Raw genomic sequence first — 6000 nt, 5'->3', positions numbered from 1 at the left:
CTTTCTTTTTAGATATATTTTTCCCACGTGGAATGTTTCCCTCTATTATATATATATATATATATATATATATATATATATATATAAATAAAACAAAGATGATCTGACTTACCAAACAAAAGCGCTGGCAGGTCGACAGACACACAAACATACACACACAATTCAAGCTTTCGCAACCAACGGTTGCTTCATCAGGAAAGAGGGAAGGAGAGGGAAAGATGAAAGGATGTGGGTTTTAAGGGAGAGGGTAAGGAGTCATTCCAATCCTGGGAGCGGAAGGACTTACCTTAGGGGGAAAAAGGGACAGGTATACACTTGCACACACACATATCCATCCGCACATATACAGACACAAGCAGACATATGTAAAGGCAAAGAGTTTGGGCAGAGATGTTAGCCGAGGCGGAAGTACAGAGGCAAAGATGTTGTTGAATGACAGGTGAGGGTTGAGTGGCGGCAACTTGAAATTAGCGGAGGTTGAGGCCTGGTGGGTAACGGAAAGAGAGAACATATTGAAAGGCAAGTTCCCATCTCTGGTGTTCTGATAGGTTGGTGTCAGTGGGAAGTATCCAGATAACCTGGACGGTGTAACATTGTGCCAAGATGTGCTGGCCGTGCACCGAGGCTTGTTTAGCCACAGGGTGATCCTCATTACCAACAAACACTGTCTGCCTGTGTCCGTTCATGCGAATGGACAGTTTGTTGCTGGTCATTCCCACATAGAAGGCTTCTAGTGTAGGCAGGTCAGTTGGTAAATCACGTGGGTGCTTTCACACGTGGCTCTGCCTTTGATCGTGTATACCTTCGGGGTTACAGGACTGGAGTAGGTGGTGGTGGGAGGGTGCACGGGACAGGTTTTACACTGGAGGTAGTTACAAGGGTAGGAGTCACAGGGGTGGGGAAGGTGGTTTGGGGATTTCATAGGGATGAACCGAGAGGTTAGAAAGGTTAGGTGGACGGTGGAAAGACACTCTTGGTGGAGTGGGGAGGATTTCATAAAGGATGGATCTCATTTCAGGGCAGGATTTGAGGAAGTTGTATCCCTGCTGGAGAGCCACATTCAGAGTCTGATCCAGTCCCAGAAAGTATCCTGTCACAAGTAGGGCACTTTTGGGGTTCTTCTGTGGGAGGTTTCGGGTTTGAGGGGATGAGGAAGTGGCTCTGGTAATTTGCTTCTGTACCAGGTCGCGAGGGTAGTTGCGGGATGCGAAAGCTGATTTCAGGTTTTTGGTGTAATGGTTCAGGGATTCGGGACTGGAGCAGATTCGTTTGCCAAAGACCTAGTCTGTAGGGAAGGGACCGTTTGATGTGGAATGGGTGGCAGCTGTCATAATGGAGGTACTGTTGCTTGTTGGTGGGTTTGATGTGGATGGGTGTGTGAAGCTGGCCATTGGACAGGTGGAGGTCAACGTCGAGGAAAGTGGCATGGGATTTGGAGTAGGACCAGGTGAATCTGACGGAACCAAAGGAGTTGAGGTTGGAGAGGAAAATCTGGAGTTCTTCTTCACTGTGAGTCCAGATCATGAAGATGTCATCAATAAATCTGTGGCAGGCCTGGGTAACTAAGAAGGCTTCCTCTGTGAGCCATAAATAGGTTGGCGTACAAGGGGGCCATCCTGGTACCCATGGCTGTTCCCTTTAATTGTTGGTATGTCTGGCCTTCAAAAGTGAAGAAGTTGTGAGTTAGGATGAAGCTGGCTAAGGTAGTGAGGAAAGAGGTTTTAGCTTTGGCAGGTGATCGGCGTGAAAGGAAGTGCTCCATCCCAGTGAGGCCCTGGACGTGTGGGATATTTGTGTATAAAGAAGAGGCATCAATGGTTACAAGGATGGTTTCCGGGGGTAACGGATTGGGTAAGGATTCCAGGCGTTTGAGAAAGTGGTTGGTATCTTTGATGAAGGATGGGAGACTGCATATAATGGGTTGAAGGTGTTGATCTACGCAGGCAGAGATACGTTCTGTGGGGGCTTGGTAACCAGCTACAATGGGGCGGCCGGGATGTTTGGGTTTGTGAATTTTAGGAAGTAGGTAGAAGGTAGGGATGTGGGGTGTCGGTGGGGTCAGGAGGTTGATGGAGTCAGGTGAAAGGTTTTGTAGGGGGCCTAAGGTTCTGAGGATTCCTTGAAGCTCTGCCTCGACATCAGGAATGGGATTACCGTGGCAAACTTTGTATGTAGTGTTGTCTGAAAGCTGACGCAGTCCCTCAGCCACATACTCCCGATGATCAGGTACCACGGTCATGGAACCCTTGTCCACCCGAAGAATGACGATGGATCGGTCAGCCTTCAGATATATATAACTTACCAAATGAAAGTGTTGGTATGTTGATAGAGGCAATCTATATCAACATACCAACACTTCCGTTTGGTAAGTTACAGCTTCTTTGTTTTTAGATATATATTTCCCCGTGGAATGTTTCCCTCGTGCATGTGTGTGTGTGTGTAAATGAAAAATGTTCTACCAAAAATATTCTTATTTGTTTCCACCGTATAATAACTTTCATGTTAAAAGGATTAGGCTCTGTTATAAATAGTAACACATAATAACAAACCAACTCATAGTCTGTTATCATTAACAGTGCTTTCTTTCAAAGTTATTTACAATATTTCTTAATAATTATTCGTTTTTTTTTTTTTTTTTTTTTTTTTTTCCAAAAGTGATTGCCCAATATGCAAAAGTATATCACACTAAAATCATTCATTGTTTTATACATGTCTTGCATATCTGTTTGTTTATATGCAGAGATACATCATATTGTAAATGTAGGCTTCTGCAGCCATTGTCACAGTCAATAAAATTCTTCTCGGTTTGTGACCGCATTATCGGCTTAAATTTCTGACATTTCAGAGACTATTGCAAGACACCTTCCTCAAGGTGTATTGCTAACTGCTTAATGGGTACTAGTTCAATTACTTATATCACAACATTGGTGTTCCTCCATCTCTTCAGGAATGCAAGATATTGATACTAAGAGAGGATGAGAATGATTATATATGTAATTCATTGTCTTATATATGTCTAGTGGCTAACCAAGAAGCCAACGACAGTTTTTTTATAGATTTTGCTTTAAAAATATTTCCATAACACTTTCATCCTCTATTTCACCCCCAAATGGGCCGAATTTCCAAAAATACTGCAGCAAATATTTTTTTATTTCTACCCAAAGAAGCTCATCACACATCTTCAGAGATTTAGCTTCAAAAATGTGTTCATAGTGAAATACTTTCATAAAACTTTTCATTCCCAACTTCACCCCTTAGGGACTGACACATGTATTTTTTATTTAGAACCAAGAGGTAAAATACAAATTTTAATAGTTTTGAAAATGCTTTAGCAGTTCTTTAATAATGATTTATTTTCAAAAAAACTTTCACTCACTATTTCTTCTCCTTAGATGCGAAATTTCAAAAAATGTCTTCTTAGACAATGGCTATGGTATTACATCAACATTATCTCCCATGAACATTATCCCCCATGAACCATGGACCTTGCCGTTGGTGGGGAGGCTTGCGTGCCTCAGCGATACAGATAGCCGTACCGTAGGTGCAACCACAACGGACAGGCATCTGTTGAGAGGCCAGACAAATGTGTGGTTCCTGAAGAGGGGCAGCAGCCTTTTCAGTAGTTGCAGGGGCAACAGTCTGGATGATTGACTGATCTGGCCTTGTAGCACTAACGAAAATAGCCTTGCTGTGCTGGTACTGCGAACGGCTGAAAGCAAGGGGAAACTACAGCCGTAATTTTTTCCCGAGGGCATGCAGCTTTACTGTACGGATAAATTAGGATGGCGTCCTCTTGGGTAAAATATTCCAGAGGTAAAATAGTTCCCCATTTGGATCTCCGGGCAGGGACTCCTCCAGAGGACGTCGTTATCAGGAGAAACAAAACTGGCATTCTACAGATTGGAGCGTGGAATGTCAAATCCCTTAATCAGGTAGGTAGGTTAGAAAATTTAAAAAGGGAAATGGATAGGTTAAAGTTAGATATAGTGGGAAATAGTGAAGTTCGGTGGCGGGAGGTACAAGCCTTTTGGTCAGATGTATACAGGGTTAGAAATACAAGATCAAATAGGGGTAATGCAGGAGTTGGTTTAATAATGAATAAAAAAATAGGAGTGTGGGCAAGCTACCACAAACAGCATAGTGAACACCTTATTGTGGCCAAGATAGACACGAAGCCCACGCCTACTACAGTAGTACAAGTTTATATGCCAACTAGCTCTGCCGATGACGAAGAAATTGAAAAAATATATGACGAAATAAAAAAAATTATTCAGATAGTGAAGGGAGACAAAAATTTAATAGTCATGGGTGACTGGAATTCGGTAGTAGGAAAGGGGAGAGAAGGAAACGTAGTAGGTGACTATGGATTGGGGCTAAGAAATGAAAGAGGAAGCCGCCTGGTAGAATTTTGCACAGAGCACAACTTAATCATAGCTAACACTTGGTTCAAGAAACATAAAATAAAGTTGTATACATGAAAGAAGTCTGGAGATACTGACAGGTTTCAGACAGATTATATAATGGTAAGACAGAGATTTAGGAACCAGGTTTTAAATTGTAAGACATTTTCAGGGGCAGATGTGGACTCTGATCACAATCTATTAGTTATGAAATGTAGATTAAAACTGAAGAAACTGCAAAAAGGTGGGAATTCAAGGAGATGGGACCTGAATAAACCGACTAAACCAGAGGTTGTACAAAGTTTCAGGGAGAGCATAAGGGAACAATTGACAGGAATGGGGGAAAGAAATACAGTAGAAGAAGAATGGGTAGCTCTGAGGGATGAAGTAGTGAAGGCAGCAGAGGATCAAGTAGGTAAACAGACGAGGGCTAGTAGAAATCCTTGGGTAACAGAAAAAATATTGAATTTAATTGCTGAAAGGAGAGAATATAAAAATGCAGTAAATGAAGCAGGCAAAAAGGAATACAAATGTCTCAAAAATGAGATCGACAGGAAGTGCAAAATGGCTAAGCAGACATGGCTAGAGGACAAATGTAAGGATGTAGAGGCTGATCTCACTGGGGGTAGGATAGATACTGACTACAGGAAAATTAAAGATACCTTTGGAGAAAAGAGAACCACTTGTATGAATATCAAGAGCTGAGATGGAAACCCAGTTCTAAGCAAAGGAGGGAAACCAGAAAGGTGGAAGGAGTATATAGAGGGTCTATACAAGGGCGATGTACTTGAGGACAATATTATGGAAATGTAAGAGGATGTAGATGAAGATGAAATGGGAGATATGATTCTGTGTGAAGAGTTTGACAGAGCACTGAAAGACCTGAGTCGAAACAAGGCCCCGTGAGTAGACAACATTCCCTTAGAACTACTGACAGCATTAGGAGAGCCAGTCCAGACAAAACTCTACCATCTGGTGAGCAAGATGTATGAGACAGGTGAAATACCCTCAGACTTCAAGAAGAATGTAATAATTCCAATCCCAAAGAAAGCAGGTGTTGATAGATGTGAAAATTACCGAACTATCAGTTTAATAAGTCACAGCTGCAAAATACTAACGCGAATTATTTACAGACGAATGGAAAAACTAGTAGAAGCTGACCTCAGGGAAGATCAGTTTGGATTTCGTAAAAATATTGGAACACTTGGGGCAATACTGGCCCTACGACTTATCTTAGAAGCTAGATTATGGAAAGGCAAACTTACGTTTCTAGCATTTGTAGACTTGGAGAAAGCTTTTGACAATGTTGAGTGGAATACTCTCTTTCAAATTCCGAAGGTGGCAGGGGTAAAATACAGGGAGCGAAAGGCTATTTACAATTTGTACAGAAACCAGATGGCAGTTATAAGAGTCGAGGGACATGAAAGGGAAGCAGTGGTTGGGAAGGGAGTGAGACAGGGTTGTAGCCTCTCCCCGATGTTATTCGATCTGTATATTGAGCAAGCAGTGAAGGAAACGAAGGAAAAATTCGGAGTAGGGATTAAAATCCATGGAGAAGAAATAAATACTTTGAGGTTCGCCGATGACATCGTAATTCTGT

Source organism: Schistocerca serialis, chromosome 11 (genome assembly GCF_023864345.2).
Source record: "Schistocerca serialis cubense isolate TAMUIC-IGC-003099 chromosome 11, iqSchSeri2.2, whole genome shotgun sequence".
Classification (NCBI taxonomy): Eukaryota; Metazoa; Arthropoda; class Insecta; order Orthoptera; family Acrididae; genus Schistocerca; species Schistocerca serialis.
Note: the sequence above shows the minus strand (reverse complement) of the source record.